This window comes from Lichenostomus cassidix, chromosome 2, assembly GCF_008360975.1.
Source record: "Lichenostomus cassidix isolate B80296 chromosome 2, HeHo_3.0, whole genome shotgun sequence".
In the NCBI taxonomy this organism is placed as follows: domain Eukaryota; kingdom Metazoa; phylum Chordata; class Aves; order Passeriformes; family Meliphagidae; genus Lichenostomus; species Lichenostomus cassidix.
The window spans coordinates 27,167,716-27,182,331 of NC_139482.1; the positions used below are offsets into that span (position 1 = coordinate 27,167,716).

Genomic DNA, 14,616 nt, shown 5'->3' on the forward strand with positions numbered 1-14,616 from the left:
TACAGAATTGGGAAGCCTCTGAAAATCTTACAAAACTAGCAGTGTTTAACGGTAGCAGAAAGAATATAATACAAGATAGAAATTATACAAGAATGAGAGGCTATATTTCATCCATAAAGGAAATGTATTCATTCATTACAACACATCAAGTAAGTATAATATATAATATGGATATAGGATATCTAAAACATAACGCATATCTGTAGATCAAGATATTTACACTTCCATATATAAGTGAAGAAAATGTAACTGTTCAAAAATTGATAAGGAATGAAAAACATACCTGAAAATAATTCAGAATGATCAAAGTCACAGAAGGCTCTCACAGCCACACATGTGGAAAGCTGAATTATATCTGAAATCCACTGCCTATGAACATAAAGTGATGCATTACAAAACTGTACACACACAGCCCAAATCACATATGAACATATAAGTATCAGCTTATAAGAATGACATTTTAGAGTCATTAAGGACAGTTATCTGAAAATGCCTCCTTGATGTCCAACAGCAGAGAAAGATCTATTAGTTTTGGCTACAGGACAGAGTGGGAGGACATTTAACTGGAAAAATATTTAGACACCAAACCAAGAATCATCAAAATGATGATTCTTTGAAAATAGCTCAAATTCTGGTTGCTGTTTGTTTTACACCATTACAGAAGAACCAGAAAATACATACGGCATAACAACATGGATGCTCAGAGGTTATACTGTGACTTCTATTTTTAAAACGTATTTTTCATCATGAAAGAGAAATGCACATAGAGTGGCTATAGCAGGAGTCCATAAAATCAAAAGGTAAGAAAAACAAACCGAGGCTCACAAACTAGAGGCCATTCAAGAAAATTATTGACAATTTTCAAATGCAAGTCACAGTTACTTTACGGAAGCTTTACAGTTTCGTGTAATTCATTGTCACAACATACTCTGAAGGTCAAATGCTAGAAATGAGGATTAGAGAAGGTAGTAAAGTATAAATCATTAAATACTATGAATGTGTTTCATATATTGAAGACTGTCCACTTATACTCTTCTTGTAATCTTGCCTCACATTATTTTCTAGTGGAGAACTGTTTTGAGAAATATTGCATAGTAAACTAATGACTGTTAGCTTAAAAATGGTTATTTAAATTATTTACTAACAGATGTCCTCTTGAATTATTAATTTCTCTTGGAAGTCTATAAAGCTTTATAATGAGACTAGTTAAATAAATGTTTTAGCTGTAACCTGAGGCAGAATTTTTTCCAAACAGCATCCCTCAGCTGATAAAACCTGGAATCAGAACCTCGGTTCTTCTTGGTACTGTAACCCTCTTTTGGAGTATGTGAAGGAATTTCCTACTCACTAACATACATTTCAATTTATATTTTCAAAAGAAAGTCTCCTTTGCTCATGAGGAAGAAGTAAACAAAAATGACAAAAGTTAATTTTTTGAATGCCTCACAAAGTGATTTTACCCAAAGTCACTCTTCCCACATTACATGCACTGAATGGCAATTGCCTGCCATGCTTAAACTGTGGTTCAGTCCATATAAAGACACTACATTAGGAAACTGCTTGTTGGGCTAACCACAATATTGCAGAGAAAAAAAATTAAAAAATAAAGAAAATCACAGAAGTCAATCAACAAAGAGATTGTAATTACTTTAGTTGAATAGCTTGATTTTACTTTTACAGTATTACACTAAGTACTGTTAGTCTTCATTGTCTGTAGTTCTTATTTGGCAATTAGGACAAAAAGAAACAGAAAAGGGCTTTTGTTTCATCAGTAGCACATTTATGACAAGTTATGCCTCAAGCACACACAAAGACCCTGCAGCACTCAGATGGAAGGCATGTAATGCCACTGCTACCCATGAGTAAAACTTCTACTCTGATACAAAAAATTGACACTAGAAAGCTGATTGTAGCAAAATTGGGTAAAATACTTGCTCTTTTCCCCAAATAAGTTTGCTTCAAATGAATCTGCAAGTTCACTAAGCAGCTAGGTCACCAAATCTGCTGCCATCAAGACAGAGTTAGGATTCCCTCTTTGTGCCTTCACAAGCTTCTTTTGGAAATCTGAAGAAAAAAGGGACAATCCCAAATGTTCCTAAAAACTTTCATGGGGCAGGAAAAATTGTATCTGAAAACCACTAAATTTTTCTAACACAAAACTACATTGGTTACAATCACAGTTACTTGGAAGAGGCTTGCCTAGAAAGCACTTTGATTTAAGATATTGCAAATGATGTAAAGAGAATATAAAAGTGGTCCAAGAGGGCCCCATCTAAAGGAAAGCTTTGCACTGTCTTTGATATCAGCTGATCAGATGATGCCATCATTTTCTGTGTGCTGGATGACTTCCACAACCCCCTTACTCAGTTTTCAAGTGGACCTTGTACATTTTCATGGGAAACTTGTAAAGCCTCACTAAGTCAGCATGCAAAATACTGAATTACAACAGAATGCTAGTGTTAGTCAGTGCCAAAAATCCCAAGTATATTGAACTCTACAGGTTCTCATTCACAAAAACAGATTACAGACTATCCTTTTATGCAGAAAGCTTAGCAAACTAAGAGCTGTTGGGACTTAGTAGAGGATTGTGAAAGGCCTAGAAAAGTTCAAAGAGAGGATGATCTAGATGAGCAAAAGAAAAACTGCCGTAAGTAAGGGTGAATTCCTTCTCTTCCTCAAACTTCTTTGTATTCTGGTGGCCATCTTTCTACTTGCCTCTAAGTCAGGTGCACATTTAATATATGAATTCTTAGAATGGGATTAAATCAGTATCCAAACATCAACATTTCCATGCACAGAAAAAAGTTGAGAAGATTTTTCCTTCAGCCCAGTTTCTAAAGTCCCAGTTCAAAAATATAGGTCAAGTTTCCTGCTGCCTCCAAACTTTCTCAAAGTCAGTTCTAACATTGCAAGCCTGACCCATTTTGAGTGGTCTCTTCAAAACTAACTAAATAAATGAATCAGGTGGCTGCATCACTTTTCAGTATATGATTTTTTTCTGCATTAAAGGTCTCACATACAAAATATACTAACATTTGAATTCCATACTCTGAAAAGACTGATGTGAAGAACTCACATGCATTTGGGGCTCACCAGTTAGCTCAAGGCAGATTAGTATTTTAAATGTTTTATTTAATAATTCCTAGAGTAAACAGGTATTAATATAAAGTTTGAGCACAACAGAAAAATCATTATTATTTTCTGATCAGTATCCATTAGTTTCACTGAAGAAAAACAGAAACATCAAAAATCAGAATATATAAATTTACTATCATAATATAATTACTATATTAATTCCTTCTTTTGAGAAGCTAAATTATTATAATTCTTTAACTCAATACTAGTATCTTCTTTTATCAGTACTTGAAACAGAGGAATGGGAAGCAGTTGTGGACAAACATTTTCTGCTTAGTAAAACTGACCCATATATTAACCCATGTGGGAATGGCCATTGGGAAGTAATCTTCTTGCAAATTTTGTGCAAAATATTTCAGGAAGAAGAAAAATATTTCTATACTAGAATTCCCATTTTCTGAGACATTTTTAAAAATAGCTTTATTCTCATTATTAAACAATTCTATTCTGAAAAACACTTAGGGGTTTTTGAAGATTTGTTTCTTTCTTTTGACTGAGCTGCCTTCAATCCAAAGCAACTGTCATTGCAGCAAAAGGTGGCATATTATTCTTCTCTAGAAATTACTGCTAATACATCTCAAAGTGTTATTTCAGGTACAAGTAAGGTGAATTTTTTAATATACCCACCACAGATTTTCTCTGAGGATAACTATTAAGAGAAATTCAAGAGAAGTCCACTGGTAAGAGCTGCTCAGGTAGAAAGACTGTTAGAGCCCAAGAACTGCTATCAATAATCTTGGCACTTTGATCTCTCAGAATATGAACTAATGTATCTGGAATGTAGCTCATTATTAATAGTTAAATATCTTTAAATGGAACAGCTTTGAAGATCACTCCCAGTATCAATAGCTTGCTTTTATACAGTGCTTTCATTTTCAAGGACAATGGTACATGGTCCCTGAACCTGATATACACACACGTACATATAGACTCCTATTTGTTTATATTCACACACATCGTTAAGATTAGAAATATGTATCCATCAATAAATATAAATACACTATCTATCATCTTAAATATAGTTTTTGAGACTTCAATATATAAAGCTAGGTGACAGCCCAAAGTATAATCGCAGATACCAATACAGTGGTATTAATGAATTGTGGAGAACAGTATCCAGTGCTCTCTGCAGAAGAAGTTATATCAAAAAATAACTTCAGTGCAGAAAATAAACAAAACATTCATTTTTAACAGGTTCTGAAGATAAGGGGGGAAACCAGACATCTTTTCCAGAGATAATTTTATCCAATCTTGGATAAAATACTGTTTGCGCTATTTCACTTAATACAGGATAGGCATTCACTTCTGTGGAAAACTCTCAGGTAAGATCTTAAAAATTTCCACCAGGTTATTTTTAAATGAAATACACAGGCCACAGACTTTATACCAGACAAAACAAACAAAAAAATCTGTTAAAAACAAAAAATAAATGTCATGTTCAAAGACTTCTGATTTAGCAAGCAGCACTGGCTCACCTTCAGTAAAATTGATTATGCTTGCTGTGCAATATTCCAAAGGTACATTTGCGTTGTAATTTACCTCTTCTACTTGTACTTCTCCAACAGAACAAATTAAATTTCACCAAAACATCTAAGGAAAGAAGTCAAGACAAAAAACAATTTATCACTTTAAAAAAAAAAAAAAAAGAAAAAATGTCTCTAAACAAACATCAGTTAACTTTTTTCCCAACACCAGCTTATGATTTCCATACAGGGAATTTCCTCCAACACTGAAGCAAAAGGGAACTTTAGTATCAACTTCAAGACTGGTGGATATCATCTCTCAAACTAAGGAAAGCTGCAAGAAGCTGAATTTATTACTTATTTAAATAACTACTCTTTTAGCAGATTATCTGTATTTTAGACACTGCACCTAAGTAAAAGATTACCTTTCCATAATTACTGTAAAAACCTTCCACAATCCAACATTTGCAGTATTGCATCCTATTTCCAAGTGTAATGACCCTCAAAATCCAAGATTGATTTTGGCTTTACTCTGATCAATACTAATCTCCAAGATATATTTGACTTCACACTGGCCTAAACAAAAAGGTCACTATCTGTGTATTAGTCAATCTCCAAAACATTTATTAAATTAATTTCAGAGACCACAAAAGGTATATTGTTACAACTGTTTCTATCTGGGATATCTATCCATCATCCTTAGTAAGATTTACATGCAACAGACAATTCACCTAATCACATTGTCACTGTAGTAGATTTCTCAAAATGTCTTGATCTGTCCTGAATTATTTTAAGATTAATCTTTTTGTATGTATCTAATTGGAGGAACACCACCATACTACATAGTTACTGAACAACTGGAATTTAATCTTATACATATTAAAGTCAATGGGAGAATACATCTCCCCTCAGTGATAAAACTGAACTCTTAAAGACTTTGGGGGGGAATATAAAATACTACATTTATACTTTAGGTCCCCCCAAAAGCAAAGCAGGAGAAGCCTTTTCAACCAAAGTACTTTGACCAGCACATTTTTAAAAGGAAAATCACAGCACCCAGAAGCATATTTCTATAAAACTAATTTTTTTAAATATAGATTTCTGATTAGCTTTCTTTTATTATATTGACTAATTTCAAAGGACTACAAAAACTATAAGTGCGTTAAGGCAGTCGATAACACAATAACAAAATTGTTACTGACTGATCTGGGGTAGGCTTCTCCTCACTTTTATTCTCTTTTCTCAAACAAACAAACCAAAAAAAAAAAGCACCCAACTTAGAAAAACACAAAGAGATCAATAAATCAAGATACAATAAATAGTAATTAAAATTAAAATTAGTAGATCAATTTTACACCTTTTTTTTCTTGTTACAAAATGTAATTTTGCCTCCCAAGGACATTACAAATTTCAATAGAACTATCTGCATTTCTGATAGATAACACAATTTAATCTTTGCATAGTAAAGACCCCATATTAAATTATTTGAGGCAAGAAACATGTGTTTCGTTTCTCCTTCAGGCAATTTATACTACATTAAGTTACTTTACAACCTAGCTGAAATTTTAAGCTGAAGTCCATGGAAGTTCTATGCAGAAGTCTTATTAAAAATTAAATACTTATAAGTTACCCATGGACACTTCAATATAATTCTATTAAACCTTATACGGTCAGAATTTTCACCCAGCAGCAGCATTTGCTTAAAAATTCAACTTTAAATTTTCCACTGCCTCTGGGGTTGCAGACAGTAAAAGACATAAGAGTAGGCAGAAAAAAGTGATTAGTAAGCAAATGGGAGAAGTTACTTTAAAAAATAAAAATAAAACCAAAAGAGTAGACAGTAATCAAGATTAAGGATGCAACAAGCCAAAGAGGAGGCAAATAATTTCATAAACATAATGAAAAAAATCATCCAAGTTTTCTAACCATGGTTAAAACATGGCTCTCACAGCTGTTTTCACTCTGGCTAGGGTGAACATGCCCCTGTTTCAAACTCAATTGTTTGATAACTTTCAGATTTCCACTTCCACACTACTACCACCACCACTGATCTTCTTAGGCCACGGAAGAGAGAAAGACTTACTTTTCTCCATTTGGAATCTATTCAAAGTTACTCCTGTAAAGTATCTTTCTACCAAATAAAATTATGTTTGAAGGAAACTCTTTTCTGCCCTAACAGACAAACAAGCAGTCCCAAAGTTTATAGGTTACCTGAGTACCCTCCAAGAGAAAGAATAGCAGTTCCCAAACTTTGACATCCTGACTGCAAGCAGGAAGAGTACAGCACATACTCTATTATGGTTGCTAATGGATTCATCCAAAAGACATCTCTAAGGAACAACAGAGAGCTGAATAGAAGCCTGTGCTATTATCTGAAATGTGAGTGGTTCCACCAGAGATGCTGGCATGCCACACAAAAGCAAAACTATGCTCTGTTATGCACAACACAAAAAGAGAATAGAAAAAACCCAAGATTTACCAGATTAAAGCTCTTCTAAACCTGTCTTTTCTTCTAAAATTCTGTCATTGTTAGCAGAATTTCAGCTCCACAAACTACTACATATGCTTTCCTCACTGACTTTGGTATGTGAGGCTGACAGGAGAATGTCTAAAAATGTCTACATTGCCCATGTTTTCATATTCCTTTACAAAAGGGCTCTCATTTGAAAACATTTTTAATATTATGTGTTTTCAAAAGGAATTTATAAGAGAGTTATCAGGCCTTTCAGAGGATGAGCCAGAGCTAAGCACAGGCTGAGGAGTGAGAGAGCAGAAGAGATTTATGTCCCACTTCAGACAGCCCAGAAGGCTGCTGAAGCAAAGGCAAAAGAAACAAGAATAGAAAGACAGGCTGCACACAATGCGGCTTTAGCCCGCTAAGGAGCAACAAGCAGCTTAAAGCTGACATAGAAGAAAAGTCACTCAAGAGGGTTGAACATTGGCAAGCACCAAAAAAAGAATGAAGAGTTTCTGAAGCTTCATTTTAAACAGCCTGAAAGGGAGCTGGACTGGCATGCTGCATGGCATGACATTTAAAGCTTTGACAGAAGCTAAATGCAACTGCTCCCTGGGCACATATAATCCCTTCTGGAAAAACAGACAAACTCCATCTCAAAACCTCTGCAGTACTTCCTAACCACGCTCTGCTGCCACTAGGTGTTTCACTACCCATGTGACCCATTTGGAGGATTTTCTCCAAATTCCTGCAAGAAAATTTTTTCTCAGTTGTTCTCATGACAGCAGTGTTCTTTACCAAAACCTTCTGCTGATGCTCTCCTGGGTTTGCAGATGGAAGCTAAACCCTACATAGCTTTCATTTCACTTGGTCAAACAAATCAGAACCTCCCTTATCTACTCATGACCAGACCATCCTGTTAGTCCTTTTCAGCACCTGACCCAACTTCAGTTATTTCTTCTTGAAGGTGAGTGATCAGAAAATTTCATCTCATCATAAATTACTATGAGTTTATACTATTCTTTTTATTAGATCTTTCAGAACTCTCTCTATTCAGCCATCATAAGGTTAGATTGTGCTTTTCCCATTGCTACTTTACATCAACCATCCAGGTGAGTGTTTCCTTTATTTCTCCCCCATAGGCTATACATTCAAATATTAATATGAGGACTAATAAATTAATTATATCATCATTCAAAGACCTCAACCTCAGCAACTTGGATATGAAGATCTTTGCCAAATATGCAATAGAGGAGATAAGGACAACTGTGGGAAGTCAGACGTGGTTTTCATATATAAATTTCAAGAAAGTTGCTATATATCCACACACTACCAATCAACCATATGGAAGTTAAAGTGGATACTCAAATATTACAAAAGTAATTTTCTACTTGTAATATGCAAATTATTTCCAAGTGGTCTAATACACACAATTAAGAAAAACTAGCCTGCTGAAACCAAAATTTAAATGGCAAATTGACTCCACTGGAAAATTGCTCATGGTCTGCAAATCGAAATAAATGTGAGAACTACTTTTTATATTATTTGGGTATCTTCCTTGTATGTTGTAATTTGACTTGAGGGCACAGTTTTGACAGGCATTCTATGTTTATGATAAAGTAACAGCTCCAAGAAGATGTTGAATATATTTAGCCCATGAATAGTTTTGCTTTTGAAAGGAAGAGTAACTTTTACATCAGCACAATCCATCAAAGCAGACTGAAACCTGTGATCTATGTGAATATTAGCATTCTAGCTCATCTTTTCTCCTTCACAAGATGTTTAATCCTGGTTTCATCCTCTGTCAGGTAAAAGTCTCAAGCATAGAAGAAAGTAAATTAAGAAAAAGGATTTTTTTTCAAATCATTTAAAAAAGAAGTTCTAGAATATCTTTTATATTATCTATACATTTTCTTGTCAGTCTAATGAACTAGAGCTTGAAAAGGTAGACTGCTATGTCTAGGAATCACTTTAATACAGTCTTGCAGATGTTAAAACAAAAACTAAAATGCTTTCTTTTCCCGTTTACATTCCAAACACATTTGGAACACATTGATTAACTATTAATTAAGTGTAATCAAGCAATGACTTAGAGCAGTCAGGAAGACCTAAGTGAAAAGGTCTTTCACCCCACACTCATTGACCTAAGGAACTACAAAGAATGGAAAGCATGGGATTTTACCACTTCAACTGAATTCATTAATTCAATAAAAATTTTTTGCATTGAGTACAAACTAGTCATTAAAATTATCCCTTTCTCTACTGTCCACAGTAACGTTGCAATAGGATCCAAATAAAAACTTTGCTGTTCTCATGTGGATTTGGAGGAGGGCCGAACTGCAGCACTCCTAGTTCCCTTCCCCCAGCTCTTCTGGCCAGCTGTGACAGACACACGATGTATGATTGCTGTAATATATGGTACACTGATGTGATATATAGCCTGTAGAAATACTATGTCATAGTATTATCACTTTGTCGTCTTCCCACTACTCCCCCTTGTCATAAAATGTACAATGTGGGAAGACAAATGTGGAATCCAAGTGCCTAACCACAGCTGGAATTTCTGGTATTTTGTACTGCCCAGGAAAATGAATTATAAAACATCAGAAATAACATGATAGCTGCTAAAGATGCTCTAAATTCCTTAGTTTACAAAGACAAGCCACTGACAATATTAAGTCTTTATCTGTTCCAAGGAGACAAAGTAGTGAGGAATTAGACCCCATGCCATCTCACCAGAAAACCTGCATTACTCCAGAGTAGTACCATAAAACCAATGAAACATCCAATAACTTCACTTAAGAAAAAGAAACATCACTACAATCCTTCTGAATCTCAAGTCAGAACAGGTCTCACAAAACTAACCAGTCACAGAAATGTGGACTTTTTAAGAAACTCCTAAATTACTGTCTATTATTGTACCAATGGCCTTCAAAGAAACCAAGGCACTCCAAAATAAAGCCAATAGTATAGCCAAAACAGAAACATATCATGGACAACTTGTACCTAAGAAAATCACCTGCTCCCAAAGCACAGCATGGTGTGCTCAAGTGACTTTCATAACATTTGTCCCTGACTGTCTTCCAGATGCTCTCAAAGAGACCTCCTAGAAAAAATGGCCTTTTCAATAGAGTCTTTGGAAAAGAGGACTAAAGTCAGGAAAGGACAGTGTAGGTTCTGTGACCTATACATAAGCAGTAAATTATTTTAATATGTTAACTTACACACATTAAAACTAAAGGATGACCTGATCAGTTTCTAGAAAGTGGACATTTTAGTGAACTACGAGTCTATGAAAACAACTTGCTCTGTGCAGCTTCTTTGAACTTAGTGCTGATTTATAAATTGTTAAACACAGCCACATCAGAAATTTCACTCAGAATTAAGCATGCCAATCTCAGTTTTAGACATGAAATAGTGCATGCAACACAGAAAGCTACATCCATAACCCAGCACTACTTTTTTTTTCAGTTTCCATAAAACCACAGATTCATATTTTGCTTAGGCTGAGTTATTAAAAGGAAACACCAGTGACTTGATTTTAACGTTATGCCAACAGCCTTCACTACAGGAGTTATTTTCTTCTTTAACGATACCTTTCTCTTTACTTGCCTTTTGGATAAGAGAGCTCCAGAAGCCCTCTCACCGTGCGGGATATCACGCTGTGCCCACGCCCTCTGGTCTCTTTCCAAATGCCTCTTCGCTACTCTTGCAACATCAGCTCGACCGGTCCCGTTACAAAACGCGGAATAAACACGTCAGTAAGAGCACCGAGAGCTTCCAGGCACCGAGCGGTACTTCTGCCTGTGTGTAAAGGGCAAAACTACAACCCTGCTCCTGCAATACAGCACAACTTAACCTAAAGAACGAGATTTTTTTTTTCTTGAGATTGCAATTACTTGCTTTCACAAGGCACCCTGAGAGCGTCAGTCCCGGGCCAAAGGCTGGCTCACGGAGCGCCGGGCAAACCCTGTCTGAGAGCTTTTTTGCTTTTTATAGCCATGGGTTCATGTCACGCCTTTTCGCTTTGCCTCCCCCTCTCAGGAGTGCATCCACCGCCAAGCAGGCGCTCTAGAAGTGCTAAACTCTGCGTGACACCTCCAAGAACCCCGCGCAGCTCTCCCAGCCGCCCGCCCGGCCCCTTCGCAACTCCACGGCGGGAACATCCCGCACCGGCTGCCGGAGCACGGCAACTCCCAGCCGGGCACAGCCGGGGAGGGGCACCGCGGGCAAGGTCCCGGGGCGACCGAGCCGAGCGGCGGGACAGGGCGAAGCGGAGGGCGCAGGTGAGAGCCCGGCCCCGCGGCCGCCCGCAGCTCCCGCCCCATCCCGCACTGCCTGCGGCCGCTCCCCGCGGAGGGCCAGCCCGGCCAGGCAGCTGCTCGCCCGCAGCGGGAGGATGCCGCACCCCCGCGCCGTGCCCGCCGCACTCACCGCCCCTCGCCGCTCCGCTGCCCGCGCCGGGACGCGGCAGCACCTCCCTCTGTCCCTGTCTCCTGCGGCGGGGCGGAGGCTCCGCGCCCCCGCTGCCCCGCACCGCCCACGCCGCCTTCCCTTCCGCGGGCCTTCACCGCCCCCCCGGCATCACGGGGCCGCCCCTCCCCGGGAACCCGCGGCTGCACCGCAATGCAGCTGCGGCCGCCCTCTCCTGCTTGTCCTCCTGCGCCCGGCCCGTGCGGACACCTGCCTGCCCCGCCGCCCCTCGGGGCTGAACTGCGACCTGCGCACCGCGCCCAGCCCGCCGACTGAGACAGCGGCACCGCGCCCGCGCACCGCGCCGGAGAGCTGCGGCACCGAGCCCCGGCACGGCTGTGGGACGGAGAGCAGAGACGGGAGAGGGCGAAACGACGGGAAAAGGACACCCACACACACAAATAATAAAGGAAAGAAGAATGAGGGGGAGGTAAAGGATGGAAAGGGTGTTAAATGGTGTTATTACCAAGCGGACTTTTGCGGATTGTTTCTGCCCCCCACAAACCTATTACTGCGGCGGACCCCTGGGACCAGCCGAGATTAATTGCTCTGTGTTATGAAGAAAATGATAGATGACATTAATCAGGGAAGTTGTAAGTCATCCACGTGTGTAGATGGAATTTGGAGATTAGCTGGGACAGATGGCAGGCAAACACTGCGCTCTCCAGCTCTGGCGTAAATCATCAGCGTCTGGAATTATTAAACAGCCAATGACAGAATCTCATACATTTTCCTGAAGAGAAGTGTTTCTTAGAAAGATGAATATTCACTTCTGATCATGAAAAGCGTTCCCAATAACTATAACTTTTGTCTTTCTAAATAGTGGAAGTATTTGTTTTTTCTTCCTGAGTGTCAGAAACTTCAAGCCTGGAAATGCAGCTAAACTTTTCACACTTCTCATACTTCCGGACATGGATGAGAAGCAAAGCCAGGCAAACTACACGAGTTCCCAACTCACTACTTTAATGCCCTTTCCGAAATAAGCAAAGTTGTAATTGAATAGGCTTGTCCTGATATCTCCAGTAGGTTTGTCTTTATTTGCAGAAACTACTGCAGCAAAGTATTTTTTATCAAAGTTTTTTTTTTTCTTCACGTGCTTTGAGGAAAGACGTGAATCAGTGCAACTTTTATTCACAGTTCCTTAAAGAACATTAGATATTCTGTGGAACCTAAATATTCAAAGTGGAGAGCAGAATTTTTTCATTTGTTTCCCCTAATTTTATTTTCACATAGCAAAAATGAGTTATGGTATGATCAACTTCAGTAAATCTCTCATGGTATCGTATTGATTGATATGTCAAATGCTTGTCTAAATGTAAGCTTAGCCCCAATACCTATGACTGAGTAATTGTAAGCTTGATTGCATGTCCTGTAATATTGTGATCAATCTACAGTGTCATTCAGAATTTTACAGAAACCTGCTCTATAAATCCAATAATAGCATCTGTTCTATCACATTAGCAGGATCACTGTTCAAAACATTGAGTTTAGAGTAGTTATTTGAAAAACAGGCAAATGTTAACTCTTAAGTAAACTAATTGTTCACCATGCTTACCAGTTTGATTTCCATTATTAAAATCTTCTTTTAGAAAAATTATTGTGATTTTTATTAAACTTAGGAAAAGCAATGTACAAAATACTAAAAATACCTTCTTTTTAACAATTAGCATTTGGATTTTCTGAGCACTCTGAGCACCCTGAATCATATTTAAATTGCTTCAGTATGTGATGTAAATGCTTGCACACAAGTATTGTCTTTCCTAACTTTGCTGCAAACTCTAGGGGGAAATCATGTTTAAATTGTTTAAATTTTAAACCACAAGGGCAGAGCTAACACTTGAAGTGGAGAACCACATCAATGTTATGACTTAGAAATATCACAATCTACAATCAGCAATATAATTATACACTATAATTTAGGTTGATGAGAGATGATCTAGTTCAAGTCCATCCTCAAGGCACTGCAACTTCAAAGCTTATATTAGCTTCTTCAGCACCTTGCCCAGCCTAGTTTCAAAAATCCCCAAGAATGGAGATTCCAACTTTTCTGGGAAAACTGTTCAAGTCTGGCTATTACTTATTGTAGAGGGTGCTTTCATTTGTCCTAATAAGAATTTCTCATGGAAAAGCTTGGATCTGTAGCCAGTCATCCTTTCTCTGGGCACCTGAGGAGAGTGTGGTTCTGTGTTCCCTGCAAACACTCCCTCAATAATTGAAGGTGCCAATTACATCCTTCACCTTAGCCTTCTTTTCTACAGACCTCTCAGAAATATTAGTAACTGTTCACAAATTCACTATTCTTTCCTTACTCCTTTTTTAATATATTTCACATGAATTTAATATTATAGAGCAAAACTCTTATTTTTGGGATTCTTTTTTCCCTCATCTCTCAGAGTATTAAAAATGGATAGCCAAAAATGACTCATCCCTCTTCTAAAAGGGGCACTCATGACGACTCTTGCAAAAACCAGCATGGTCAAACTAAAACTGCCATCCTAAGTTCCTATTTCTATTTGAAAAGGCAAAGATGTAGGTCAAAATAATTTCTATCCATTTGGCCATACAAGTTTTTAAGGGTATCAGCAGCACCTACAGAACAGACTGAGTTTCCCATGCCTTACCTAAAGAAATGTTTAATACCAAGCATTAGGTTTTGGCTCTGACCATAATGACTTTGCCTGAGATGCAGTTTCTTAGCAGTATTTGAAAGCTAATAACATTTTTGTACATGTGGCCTGTGCACAGCCACAGGGGCTAGCTCTCGGATAGGCCATAATTTGAAGGTGTCAGGGGCAGTAGCACAGAGAGAGGCTGAGAAAGGGAACAACTGGCAAAAAAGGTAGCTTAGGTTGAAACTCTTTTCCCTTTTGTTCACATAAGCTCTGATTTGTCTTCCATCTCAGCAAAAGAGAAAACTAGGATTTCTATCCATTGTATTCATCTTAAACTCTTTGACATGTTTACCAGTACTTAATACTGTTTACCAGCTCCTTAATACTATATTTATTTTACTTATTCTCTATTTTTTCATCACATAAATTATGCACTCTTTCTCTCTACATACACATACACATTATAAAAATACATATA

The 14,616-nt window shown here is 37.9% G+C and overlaps 1 protein-coding gene across 7 annotated transcripts in view; it reads right to left on the reverse strand.

Annotated features, from left to right (window-relative positions):
- Positions 1 to 11,602, reverse strand: part of THSD7A (thrombospondin type 1 domain containing 7A) — a 272,353-nt gene extending 260,751 nt beyond the window's left edge. For 4 of the 7 annotated variants that reach the window (XM_085050815.1, XM_085050816.1, XM_085050817.1 and 1 more), the window contains exons 1-2: positions 11,488 to 11,585; positions 284 to 369 (exon numbers count right to left, since the gene is read on the reverse strand). The gene's annotated coding sequence lies outside the window, so the exon portion shown is untranslated. Of the gene's footprint in view, positions 1 to 283; positions 370 to 4,610; positions 4,726 to 10,661; positions 10,789 to 11,487 lie in introns of those variants that run through there. The other 3 variants (XM_085050811.1, XM_085050813.1, XM_085050814.1) reach the window with 3 other exon arrangements.
- Between the last annotated feature and the right edge of the window lie 3,014 nt (positions 11,603 to 14,616).